This window comes from Bubalus bubalis, chromosome 1, assembly GCF_019923935.1.
Source record: "Bubalus bubalis isolate 160015118507 breed Murrah chromosome 1, NDDB_SH_1, whole genome shotgun sequence".
NCBI classification, from domain to species: Eukaryota; Metazoa; Chordata; class Mammalia; order Artiodactyla; family Bovidae; genus Bubalus; species Bubalus bubalis.
Window position 1 is genome coordinate 35,625,772 of NC_059157.1, and position 13,759 is coordinate 35,639,530.

Here is a 13,759-nt window from a genome sequence, read left to right on the forward strand (position 1 = left end):
AGAGGGTGTGAATTTCTGCAGAAGACTTAGGAAGCTTACATTTGGACTGAAGCTTAATAGATACTTGGTGAGTATAAATATATAAAGAAAAGGGTAAGAGCCATCATTTCTCAGAAAAGAAGGAAGGAGTGAAAGAAAGGAGACCCCTCCCAAAATATGTGTACCACTGCATGAATATTTTAGGGGATGATGAATTGATAGTGAGAAATAAATCTCTTGGTAATTGTCAAATATCTTTATGTGTGCTGTTTCTTGAAATTCCATTTAAAACCAATACAATTGACTTAATTTTGACAATTCTCAGTTTCTAAGTTTAAATGTCTTCCTGCAACAAATTCCCCTGCCATACTATATCATAAAATACATGATATTCTAGAAGATATACTAGCTGAAGTTATAGGTGATACTAACTGTACTTTTCTAAAACTATCACCCTGATTTGTGATGTGGAAAAGCTTGATTTAACAAACATTAATGAAACCATTATTTTAACAGAGATACCCCCATGCCCAAGGTAAGAGAAACCGAGGTAAGATGGTAGGTGTTGCAAGAGGGCATCAGAGGGCAAACACACTGAAACCATAATCACAGAAAACTAGTCAATCTAATCACTTTAGGACCACAGTCTTGTCTAACTCAATGGAACTAAGCCATGGCCGTGGGGCAACCCAAGATGGGCAGGTCATTGTGGAGAGGTCTGACAGAATGTGGTCCACTGGAGAAGGGAATGGCAAACCACTTCAGTATTCTTGCCTTGAGAAACCCATGAACAGTAGGAAAAGGCAAAATGATAGGATACTGAAAGAGGAACTCCCCAGGTCAGTAGGTGCCCAATATGCTACTGGAGATCAGTGGAAAAATAACTCCAGAAAGGGTGAAGGGATGGAGCCAAAGCAAAAACAATACCCAGCTGTGGATGTGACTGGTGATAGGAGCAAGGTCCGATGCTGTAAAGAGCAATATTGCATAGGAACCTGGAATGTCAGGTCCATGAATCAAGGCAAATTGGTAGTGGTCAAACAGGAGATGGCAGGAGTGAATGTCGATATTCTAGGAATCACCAAACTAAAATGGACTGGATTGGGTGAATTTAACTCAGATGACCATTATATCTACTACTGCGGGCAGGAATCCCTCAGAAGAAATGGAATAGCCATCATGGTCCACAAAAGAGTCCGAAATGCAGTACTTGGATGCAATCTCAAAAACGACAAAATGATCTCTGTTCGTTTCCATGGCAAGCCATTCAATATCACAGTAATCCAAGTCTATGTCCCAACCAGTAACGCTGAAGAAGCTGAAGTTGAACAGTTCTATGAAGACCTAAAAGACCTTTTAGAACTAACACCCAAAGAAAATGTCCTTTTCATTATAGGGGACTCGAATGCGAAAGTTGGAAGTCAAGAAACACCTGGAGTAACAGGCAAATTTGGCCTTGGAATACGGAATGAAGCAGGGCAAAGACTAATAGCGTTTTTCCAAGAAAATGCACTGGTCATAACAAACATTCTCTTCCAACAACACAAGAGAAGACTCTATACATGCACATCACCAGATGGTCAACACCGAAATCAGATTGACTATATTCTTTGCAGCCAAAGATGGAGAAGCTCTATTCAGTCAGCAAAAACAAGACCAGGAGCTGACTGTGGCTCAGATCATGAACTCCTTATTGCCAAATTCAGACTTAAATTGAAGAAAGTAGGGAAAACCACTAGACCATTCAGGTATGACCTAAATCAAATCCCTTATGATTATACAGTGGAAGTGAGAAATAGATTTAAGGGCCTAGATCTGATAGACAGAGTGCCTGATGAACTATGGACTGAGGTTCGTGACATTGTACAGGAGACAGGGATCAAGACCATCCCCATGGAAAAGAAATGCAAAAAAGCAAAATGGCTGTCTGGGGAGGCCTTACAAATAGCTGTGAAAAGAAGAGAAGCGAAAAGCAAAGGAGAAAAGGAAAGATATAAGCACCTAATGCAGAGTTCCAAAGAATAGCAAGAAGAGATAAGAAAGCTTTCTTCAGCGATCAATGCAAAGAAATAGAGGAAAACAACAGAATGGGAAAGACTAGAGATCTCCTCAAGAAAATTAGAGATACAAAGGGAACATTTCATGCAAAGATGGGCTTGATAAAGGACAGAAATGGTATGGACCTAATAGAAGCAGAAGATATTAAGAAGAGATCGCAAGAATACACAGAAGAACTGTACAAAAAAGATCTTCACGACTCAGATAATCACGATGGTGTGATCACTGACCTAGAGCCAGACATCCTGGAATATGAAGTCAAGTGGGCCTTAGAAAGCATCACTATGAACAAAGCTAGTGGAGGTGATGGAATTCCAGTTGAGCTATTTTAACATAAGATTTTTCAAAAGAAATATCTATCTATTATGGATAAACACATGGAAAGGCCATTTGGTTGTTGTAGAGTCTCTAGATGACTATAGATGACTTTATATTTTAAGAACCAAGTTAGTAAGTTATGAACTAGTACAGCCAAAACTAAAAAAGACAACCTGGTTCTAAAACTCATGTTCTGTTTTGTTACTCAAATTGCATTACCTTAAGCCTAGAAGAGGTTCCCCCCCCCCAATTAATATATTTGTGAGTAAGTGGGGTTGGTAGGAAGAGGAGCTTCCTACAATGAAATAATATTCAGTGTCACAATATATAAAGCAGACGATATTGGTGTTTGATCCTTGAAACAAAATTGTAAACTGCTTTCATTGAATCATGACATAATCTTTATTGCCTATGATAAAGACTCTGAAATTCACAATCAGGTATTGTCATCATTGTTTTAAAATTTTTAGAAGATATTACCACAGAAAATGTAACATTTTAATTACTGTTTTTTAATAATTGTGTCTCAGTGGTAAAGAACCTGCCTTCCAGTGCAGGAAACATGAGTTCAATCCCTGGGTGAGAAAGCTCCCCTGGAGAAGGAAATGGAAACACACTCCAGTAGTCTTACCTGGGAAATGCCCTGGACAAAGGAGCCCAGCAGGCTACATTCCATGGTGTTGCAAGAGTCACACATGACTCTGATTAAACAGCAACGTAGTAAATAAAACAATATACACGCAAAGTTAATTTAGGAAGTACTTTGTTAAACAATAATGACTTAAATGTTATGTTTCAATAATTATCAGCTACAACTGATTTAATGAAAAAGTGTTACAATTATTAATACTTCATATTTTAAACTATCAAATCATTTATAGTGTTCATCCTATTTCTTTGCTTATGTAGGACACTGATTCTATTTCTGCCCTTACTTATCAAAAAATATGTAATTTATCACAACATATCACAATTCGGCTCATTATTTTGTGGGGAATGTTTCCTAAAATTTTATTGTGTTTAATACTCAATTGATTTTTAATGCAAGGGCAACTTTCCATTATTTAACCTTGGAATTAAATATGTAAACGTGAGACGATGTAGCTAAAACTCCCCCAATAAGCTGAAATACTTCAACAGTGGTTACTGATTTTAATATAAATATTTTAGCATGTAGTCATAAAATTTTATTATGCAGTAATACCCACTTACCCCAATAACTTTATGTAGCGGGCAGTTGTTGAAAGATGCTTTAAAAAGGAGAGAACTGAAGTTATAATTATTGACTTCTGGTGATTTATATTTAGAGATACTGAAAATGGAAATTGGAAATCACTTATATATTAATCTACATTATAGATTTTTAATAGGACGCCTAAAGTGTTGTTCACTTTCTTAGTAAACAACAGAACTGCTAACAGAAAAATAGTCCTGTCTTAAATATTTGTAATCTGAAGTGAATGCTATCAGTTAAGATTCACAATATACGTGTAATTTTTCTAGTTTATATAATTTCAAAGAAATAAGTCATTGAATCGTTAAACATGCTTTTAATTGTATAAAATCTCATATTTAAGTAAATACATTTTAATGACAGTTGTAAAACTGATGAAGCCATACAGAGAGTATATTCGTATTTTACTGAACCTTAGTAAAGTATTACTTATCCTGGCATCTTATTCACATTCTTTAATTACAATATCACTTTGTGATATATATCACATAGTAAATATTTAATTATAATAAAAAATCCAACTCATTTTCAAAGTAAAAAAGGACTTATTAACTTGACACTGATATCTCATGATACTGAAGACAGAAACATATCTATATCTTAAAAATCACTGGAACTAGGAACTAGACTGTCAGGATGACTTGGTATATCAATCTCCTTTTCTTTTCTTTTATTCTCTTTTCTTTTTATTTTTGTCCTCTTATTTTTGTTTTCTCTCATATGTTAGTAAGGGTGGTTTTATCTAAATAATAAGAATCATACCCATTGGTATATTTCAAATAAAATAATAATCTATTGCTTAATAGCATCTTAAAGTACAAAGCATTTCTGAACTTAATATAAATGTGAAATGTCAGATCAATATGGACATGTAGATTAACTAATACATATTTACAGATTGAACATCTGTTCAAAAGTACTGATGGATTTATATCTAACATATTACATTCAATACAACTATTTCATTGGTGATTTATTTTGATTGACAGTATGAAGCACAAAAATGTTTTAATATTTTTCCAAAGCATTACCCAATAAGTAATTGATTGAATAATGTTACTTTCTCTAAACATGCCAACTCCAGGAATACAAACTACAAACCTTTTCCATTTTTGTTTTTCTTGTGTTAATAGGGCATTATTTTACAAAGAGTTAGGAAATTACTCAGAATTGAAGAAAGTGTTAAAGTAACTATTTTTAAGTACGTTATAACTGTTCATATAATACATTTTAAATATCTCAGCAATGTATTATTGAATTTCAAATGGACAAAATACTTTTTAATTATAAATTTGTGAATGCCAATAAGAGAGAACTGTCATAACCAAACATGGTGCTTTCAAAATTAACAATTCATCTGTTAGAAGGTATGCAATATATTGCACTATTGATTTATTTTGGCTTTACTCATTCATCTTATTTTCACAAAGGATGTTTGCCTTTAGGGAATACCAATTTCCTTTTTCAAGATGTTCATTAAGTTATTCAAAGTTCCCACTGTTTACTAGACAGGGATTTCTTCAAGACACAAAATCTATTTAACCCTATTCCTAATACAGTGTTGGGAACATAGAAGACAATTTACACTAAGTAAACATTTTTGAAATAAATATACTTAGAATGATCTGAAACAACTGTGGTTCCTACGTTTCTAGTAAAAGCCAATGAACTACTGCAACTTCCAGAGTAAATAACCCATTGGCTATTCTGGTACATATGAATTGCCCTAGAGAGCTTTATGACATGATATTATTGATTTTTTTTATGAGAAAATTGTGTATACAATGTCTCAGATCTCTTACCTTCAATATGTATCAGAACTTTAATGAGTTGAAAGTCCTTTTGTCCTATGGCAAAAACCAAACTTGGTCAATGTAGACTTGTTTTTGCTTCAAAACAGAAGATACTTAGAAAAAAATATATTTGTTTATTTTAAGATTTACTTTTATCTCATTTTCAACTTACCTTTTAGTCAGAGAATGATTGGAGAGTATGTTTTTAATTAGGCTTAATTTATTGCCTATTCTGTAACACTAATAATGTTATTTGTTTTAAAATAATATTCTGTTCAGTTCAGTTCAGTCACTCAGTCATGTCCGACTCTTCGCAACCCCATGAATCGCAGCACGCCAGGCCTCCCTGTCCATTACCAACTCCCGGAATTCACTCATACTCATGTCCATCGAGTTGGTGATGCCATCCAGCCATCTCATCCTCTGTCGTCCTCTTTTCCTCCTCCCCCAATCCCTCCCAGCATCAGAGTCTTTTCCAATGAGTCAACTGTTTACATGAGGTGGCCAAAGTATTGGAGTTTCAGCTTCAGCATCAGTCCTTCCAATGAACACTCAGGACTGATCTCCTTTAGAACGGACTGGTTGGATCTCCTTGCAGTCCAAGGGACTCTCAAGAGTCTTCTCCAACACCACAGTTCAAAAGCATCAATTCTTCAGCGCTCAGCTTTCTTCACAGTCCAACTCTCACATCTCTACATGACCACTGGAAAAACCATAGCCTTGACTAGATGGACCTTTGTTGGCAAAGTAACATCTCTGCTTTTGAATATGCTATCTAGGTTGGTCATAAATTTCCTTCCAAGGAGTAAGCGTCTTTTAATTTCATGGCTGCAGTCACCATCTGCAGTGATTTTGGAGCCCCCAAAATAAAGTCTGACACTGTTTCCACTGTTTCCCCATCTATTTCCCATGAAGGGATGGGACCAGATGCCATGATCTTAGTTTTCTGAATGTTGAGCTTTAAGCCAACTTTTTCACTCACCTCTTTCACTTTCATCAAGAGGCTTTTTAGTTCCTCTTCACTTTCTGCCATAAGGGTGGTGTCATCTGCATAGCTGAGGTTATTGATATTTCTCCTGGCAATCTTGATTCCAGCTTGTGTTTCTTCCAGTCCAGCGTTTCTCATGATGTACTCTGCATATAAGTTAAATAAGCAGGGTGACAATATAGAACCTTGACATACTCCTTTTCCTATTTGGAACCAGTCTGTTGTTCCATGTCCAGTTCTAACTGTTGCTTCCTGACCTGCATATAAGTTTCTCAAGAGGCAGGTCAGGTGATCTGGTATTCCAAGGAGCTGCAGCTGCACAGGCACAGGAGGACCAAGAGGAGCTACTCCACGTTCAAGGTCAGCAGGGGAAGCCGTGAGGAGATACCCCTCATCCAAGGTAAGAAATAGTGACTGCACTTTGCTGGAGCAGCCATGAAGAGATACCCCATGTGCAAGGTAAGAGAAACCAAGTAAGATGGTAGGTGTTGCAAAAGAGCATCAGAGGGCAGACACACTGAAACCGTAATCACAGAAAACTAGCCAATCTGATCATACAGACCACAGCCTTGTCTAACTCAATGAAACTAAGCCATGCCATGTGGGGCCACCCAAGATAGGTGGGTCATGGTGGAGAGGTCTTACAGAATGTGGTTCACTGGAGAAGGGAATGGCATACCACTTCAGTATTCTTGCCTTGAGAGCCCCATGAGCAGTAGGAAAAGGCAAAATGATAGGATCCTGAAAGAGGAAATTCCCAGGTTGGTAGGTGCCCAATATGTACTGGAAATCAGTGGAGAAATAACTCCAGAAAGAATGAAGGGATGGAGCCAAAACAAAAACAATACAAAGCTGTGGATGTGACTGGTGATAGAAGCAAGGTCCAATGCTGTAAAGAGCAATATTGCATAGGAACCTGGAATGTCAGGTCCATGAATCAAGGCAAATTGACAGTGGTCAAACAGGAGACAGCAAGAGTGAATGTTGACATTCTAAGAATCAGCGTACTAAAACGGACTGGAATGGGTGAATTTAACTCCAGATGACCATCATATCTACTACTGTGGGCAGGAATCCCTTAGAAGAAATGAAGTAGCCATCATGGTCAACAAGTTCCAAAATGCAGTACTTGGAAGCAATCTCAAAAACGACAGAATGATCTCTGTTTGTTTCCAAGGCAAACCATTCAATATCACAGTAATCCAAGCCTATGCCCCAACAGGTAATGCTGAAGAAGCTGAAGTTGAATGGTCCTATGAAGACCTACAAGACCTTTTAGAACTAAGACCCCCAAAAGATGTCTTTTCATTATAGGGGACTGGAATGCAAAACTAGGTAGTCAAGAAACACCTGGAGTAACAGGCAAATTTAGCCTTGGAGTACAGAATGAAGCAGGGCAAAGGCTAATAGAGTTTTTCCAAGAGAATGCACTGGTCATAGCAAACACTGTCTTCCAACAACACAAGAGAAGACTCTACACATGGACATCACCAGATGGTCAACACTGAAATCAGATTGATTATATTCTTTGCAGCCAAAGATGGAGAAGCTCTATATAGTCAGCAAAAACAAGACCAGGAGCTGACTGTGGCTCAGATCATGAACTTCTTATTGCCAAATTCAGACTTAAACTGAAGAAAGTAAGGAAAACCACTAGACCATTCAGTTCATTTCAGTTCTGTTGCTGAGTTGTGTCCGACTCTTCACAACCCCATGAATCGCAGCACCCCAGGCCTCCCTGTCCATCACCAACTCCCGGAGTTCACTCAGACTCACATCCATAGAGTCAGTGATGTCATCCAGCCATCTCATCCTCTGTCGTCCCCTTCTCCTCCTGCCCCCAATCCCTCCCAGCATCAGAGTCTTTTCCAATGAGTCAACTCTTCGCATGAGGTGGCCAAAGTACTGCAGTTTCAGCTTTAGCATCAGTCCTTCCAAAGAAATCCCAGGGCTGATCTCCTTCAGAATGGACTGGTTGGATCTCCTTGCAGTCCAAGGGACTCTCAAGAGTCTTTTCCAACACCACAGTTCAAAAGCATCAATTCTTTGGTCCTCAGCCTTCTTCACCGTCCAACTCTCACATCCATACATGACCACAGGAAAAACCATAGCCTTGACTAGACGGACCTTTGTTGGCAAAGTAATGTCTCTGCTTTTGAATATGCTATCTAGGTTGGACATAACTTTCCTTCCAGAGAGTAAGCGTCTTTTAATTTCATGGCTGCAATCACCATCTGCAATGATTTTGGAGCCCCCCAAAATAAAGTCTGACACTGTTTCCACTGTTCCTCCTTCTATTTCCCATGAAGTGATAGGACCAGATGCCATACTCTTCATTTTCTGAATGTTGAGCTTTAAGCCAACTTTTTCAATCTCCACTTTCACTTTCATCAAGAGGCTTTTGAGTTCCTCTTCACTTTCTGCCATAAGGGTGGTGTCATCTGCATAGCTGAGGTTATTGATATTTCTCCAGGCTATCTTGATTCCAGCTTGTGTTTCTTCCAGTCCAGCGTTTCTCATGATGTACTCTGCATATAAGTTAAATAAGCAGGGTGACAATATACAGCCTTGACGTACTCTTTTTCCTTTTTGGAACCAGTCTGTTGTTCCATATCCAGTTCTAGCTGTTGCTTCCTGACCTGCATACAGATTTCTCAAGAGGCAGGTCAGGTGATCTGGTATTCCCATCTCTTTCAGAATTTTCCACAGTTTATTGTGATCCACACAGTCAAAGGCTTTGGCATAGTCAATAAAGCAGAAATAGATGTTTTCTGGAACACTCTTGCTTTTTCCATGATCCAGTGGATGTTGGTAATTTGATCTCTGGTTCTTCTGCCTTTTCTAAAACCAGCTTGAACATCAGGAAGGTCACGGTTCACGTATTGCTGAAGCCTGGCTTGGAGAATTTTGAGCATTACTTTACTAGCACATCTACTATGTGAGAAGAGTGCAATTGTGCGGTAGTTTGAGCATTCTTTTGCATTGCCTTTCTCTGGGATTGGAATGAAAACTGACCTTTTCCAGTCCTGTGGCCACTGCTGAGTTTTCCAAATTTGCTGGCATATTGAGTGCAGCACTTTCACAGCAACATCTTTCAGGATTTGAAATAGCTCAACTGAAATTCCATCACCTCCACTAGCTTTGTTTGTAGTGATGCTTTCTAAGGCCCACTTGACTTCACATTCCAGATGTCTGGCTCGAGGTGAGTGATCACACCATCGTGATTATCTGGGTTGTGAAGATCTTTTTTGTACAGTTCTTCTGTGTATTCTTTTCACCTCTTCTTAATATCTTCTGCTTCTGTTAGGTCCATACCATTTCTGTCATTTATCGAGCCCATCTTTGCATGAAATATTTCCTTGGTATCTCTAATTTTCTTGAGGAGATCTCTAGTCTTTCCCATTCTGTTGTTTTCCTCTATTTCTTTGCATTGATCGCTGAGGAAGGCTTTCTTATCTCTTTTTGCTATTCTTTGGAACTCTGCATTCAGATGCTTATATCTTTCCTTTTCTCCTTTGCTTTTTGCTTCTCTTCTTTTCCAGTATGACCTAAATCAAATATTCTCTTACTCCACACAAAAGCTGTTTATCTCAGCAGTTAATACTACATATTTAATTGGACAATAGTATATTGATTGGAGAAGGCAATGGCACCCCACTCCAGTACTCTTGCCTGGATAATCCCATGGACGGAGGAGCCTGGTAGGCTGCAGTCCATGGGGTCGTGAAGAGTCGGACACGACTGAGTGACTTCACTTTTACTTTTCACTTTCATACATTGGAGAAGGAAATGGCAACCCACTCCAGTACTCTTGCCTAGAGAATCCCAGGGACGGGGGAGCCTGGTCGGCTGCCATCTATGGGGTCGCACTGAGTCGGACACGACTGAAGCGACTTAGCAGCAGCATATTGATTCTTATTTATGTTATAAAATAATTGTATTTGTTTCTTTTTTCTTATTTGATCCACAAATATCAAGAATACCAGTTTATCATTTCCATATAAGTAAATGTTCTTGCCAACTTATCCTTATCTCTCTCTAACGGTTCTATTCTGAAGCTAAATTACTTAGGGGTTAGAGGTTCATAATCATTGAAGATTCCTTTGGCTTCATTTTATCTTGCAATTTCACCAACAGTCTTTCACTGTTTGCCTTTTGTACTATCTTCTAAATCCTAACAATTCATTAGGACCAATTAGGAATTTGAAAGAAGAAAAACTCGGAAGCCTGTTTTATCCCAGATTAAACCTGATGGCTCAGATGGTAAAGACTCCGCCTTCATTGCAGGTCAGATTTCAGTCCCTGGGTGGGGAAGATCACCCGGAGAAGGGAATGGCAGCCCTCTTCTGTAATCTTGCCTGGGAGACCCCGTAAACAGAGGAGCCTGGCGGGTTACAGTTCATGGGGTCCCAAGGGGTTGGACATCACTGAGCACCTAACACACACAAGGCCAATTAGTGTTTCTGGGAAAAGGGTCAGAGGTTGCCTTGTTTTCAAAGTTTCAGAGATAAAGCTAATATTGAGTATGGTGAGATTCACTGTCCTATGCATGGTTTTCCTCTTCTTGTAGCATATTTTGTTTAATTGTGTCTCTTATGAAGAGATTTGAGATCTTATCATAAGATATTTTCTATTTTATTGTGGAGGCAAATTTGTTAAATTTGGAAGTACTAATTGCATCTGAGTTTAAAAAAAATTGCTTGGGATTTGGTTTTTATGTTTTTTTCACTTTTAATTTATCCTTTCATACTTTTAAGAATGAAATGCAATTCTAAACACAAGTAGGCACAATAATGATTTGGTGATCCTGTTAAGTTCCTTTACTGGACCCCAGTGCCTGAGAATTTGCTCTAGTAGGTCTCAGACCTGTAACTTATCAAACAACTGATGAAGATGCCAATCAAATATGACCCACGTTAGTGAAAGAGATATAATATCCATCACCTTGTTTAATCAGAACTCCAAACTGTAGCACTTAGTTCTGAAAGAAGTCTCATAGGGGAGGAACTGCTGCCCAGAATGTTGCTCTGTCCAACTTTGCCATCCTTAATTCTGGCTCTCAGTTACCTTCACGCTTTGAACATCGCTCAGTAGCTCTCTGGATCCAGTTGTTTCTCTTAGAGAAGTTTAGAACATTGAACAATCAACATAATTTATTAAACATTTAAAAAGAACACAAAGAATATGGACACAGGAGACATAAAACTGTAGGAGAAGTGGTAACATGCTTTTCATCCCATGCTTTGATCTTTGTTCTCTCTGACCCAGCCCACACAGACTCTTAGGATTCCATCATGTGTATATTTAGGTCACACCCATTCCTAGGCTCTTCTAAATATCTTCATTTTGGGAGGCAAGATTTCTAGCACAGTGGCCTTCATGGAAAAGGAGTGTAAGGAGTGAACTACCCCAGAGTAAATCCTCTGTCAACAACACTTCCTTCCTGTATCTTATTATTTTTAATAGGTTTCTCTGTTTATACTCTATATACTTCCAAAATTATGTGTTCAGCATTTTCTAGTTAAAATGGTATTACATTTGTGCTTTATAGAACTAAAATGCTCCTATTTTAACTGAAATTCATATGTGGTTTTCAGTTACAAAATAGGAAATATTTTCTCCAGTTCATTTCTCTAGTTCATTCACTTTTTCTCTAGTCCATTATATTAAACATTATCAATGGATAGAGAGAGACTTATACCTTGGTTCTACCATTAAGAAGTTGATTAGGTAGGTGCCAGGTATACAGTCATGAAAAATAAAGCAATTTTTCTTTTGATGTGTTTAAAATTGAAATAAACCAATTACTATTAAACTACAAATTATGTAAGCCTGAAGTACAGGATTTTAGAAAAGAAAGAAACTTTACGTTTGGCTAAGGACAGTTAGACAGTTCAGATGCTCAGTTGTGTCCAACTCTGTGGCCCCATGGACTGCAGTATGCCAGGCCTCCCTGTCCATCACCAATCCCCGAAGTTTACTCAAACTCATGTCCATTGAGTCAGTGATGCCATCCAACCATCTCATCCTCTGTTGTCCCCTTCTCCTCCTGCTGTCAATCTTTCCCATCATCAGGGTCTTTTCTAGTGAGTCAGCTCTTTGCATCAGGTGGCCAAAGTATTGGAGTTTCAGCATCAGTCCTTCCAATGAGTATTCAGGACTTATTTCCTTTGGGATGGGCTGATTGGATCTTCTTGCTGTCCAACGGACTCTCAAGAGTCTTCTTCAACACCACAGTTCAAAAGCATCAAGAATTGATGGTTAAATACAGCATAGAAAAAACCTGGCTGAGGAAATACTATTTAAAATATATCAGAGGATGCTCAGTTTGCCAGCACATATGCTAAAACTGGAATGATACAAAAAGGATCAGCATGGCCCCTGCATAAGAATAACACAAATCTGTGAAACATTCCCCATTTTTGACATATGTACCCCAATGTTCATTGCAGTGCTATTTACAATAACAAGGACATGGAAACAACCTAGATATCCATAGATAGAGGAATGGATAAAGAAGTCATGATATATATATATACACACATATACATGCAATGGAATGTTAACCATAAAAGAAACACATTTAATTTAGTTCTAGTGAGATGGATGAAACTCGAGCCTGTTACACAGAGTGAAGCTAGAAATAGAAAAACAAATATCATCTATTAATGCATATATATTAGTGTTGTTGCTCAGTTGCTAAGTTATGTCCAACACTTTGTGACCCCATAGACTGTAGCACTCCAGTCTTCCCTGTCCTTCACTATCTTTCTGAGTTTGCTAAAATTCATATCTATTGAGCCAATGATGCTATCTAGCCATCTTATACTCTGCTGCCTGCATCTCCTTTTGCTTTCAGTCTTTCCCAAAGCTATGAGTCTGCTGTTTGCACCAGATGGCCAAAATATCAGAGCTTCAACTTCATTACTAGTCCTTATAATGAATAGTCAAGATTGATTTCATTTAAGATTTACCTGTTTGATCACTTTGTAGTCCCAGGAACTCTCAAGAGTCTTCTCCAGCACCATGATTAGAAAGCATGAATTCTTCAGTGCTCAGCCTTCTTTATGGTCCAACTCTCACATTTGTACATGACTATCGGATAAATTTTAGGACAGCAAAGATGATGAGCCCTCTTGTCTCCTCTGTCTACTCTTAGAGTCTACATTTGTATTCATATACTTATAAGCGCTGATCATCAAAGTTGTTATGATCCCTCACTCCCCTATAGCACAAAAGGAGTGTATTATTTATCCCAGACTTCTCAGTTGTACCTGGAGGCAGCCCCTCCTCCTCATTTACTACTTAGAGTCAATCATTCCACATTCCAACAGCAGCCCAATTTTTTGAGAAATATACTCAAGAAAATTCCAGGCCAGCATTGCATGA

At 38.2% G+C, this 13,759-nt stretch overlaps 1 non-coding gene across 1 annotated transcript; it reads left to right on the plus strand.

Moving 5' to 3' along the window:
* The first annotated feature begins 12,689 nt into the window (after positions 1–12,689).
* Positions 12,690–12,794, plus strand: LOC112587380. Its single transcript, XR_003111865.2, has one exon. It is a non-coding gene; the product is annotated as a U6 spliceosomal RNA (small nuclear RNA).
* The last annotated feature ends 965 nt before the right edge of the window (positions 12,795–13,759 follow it).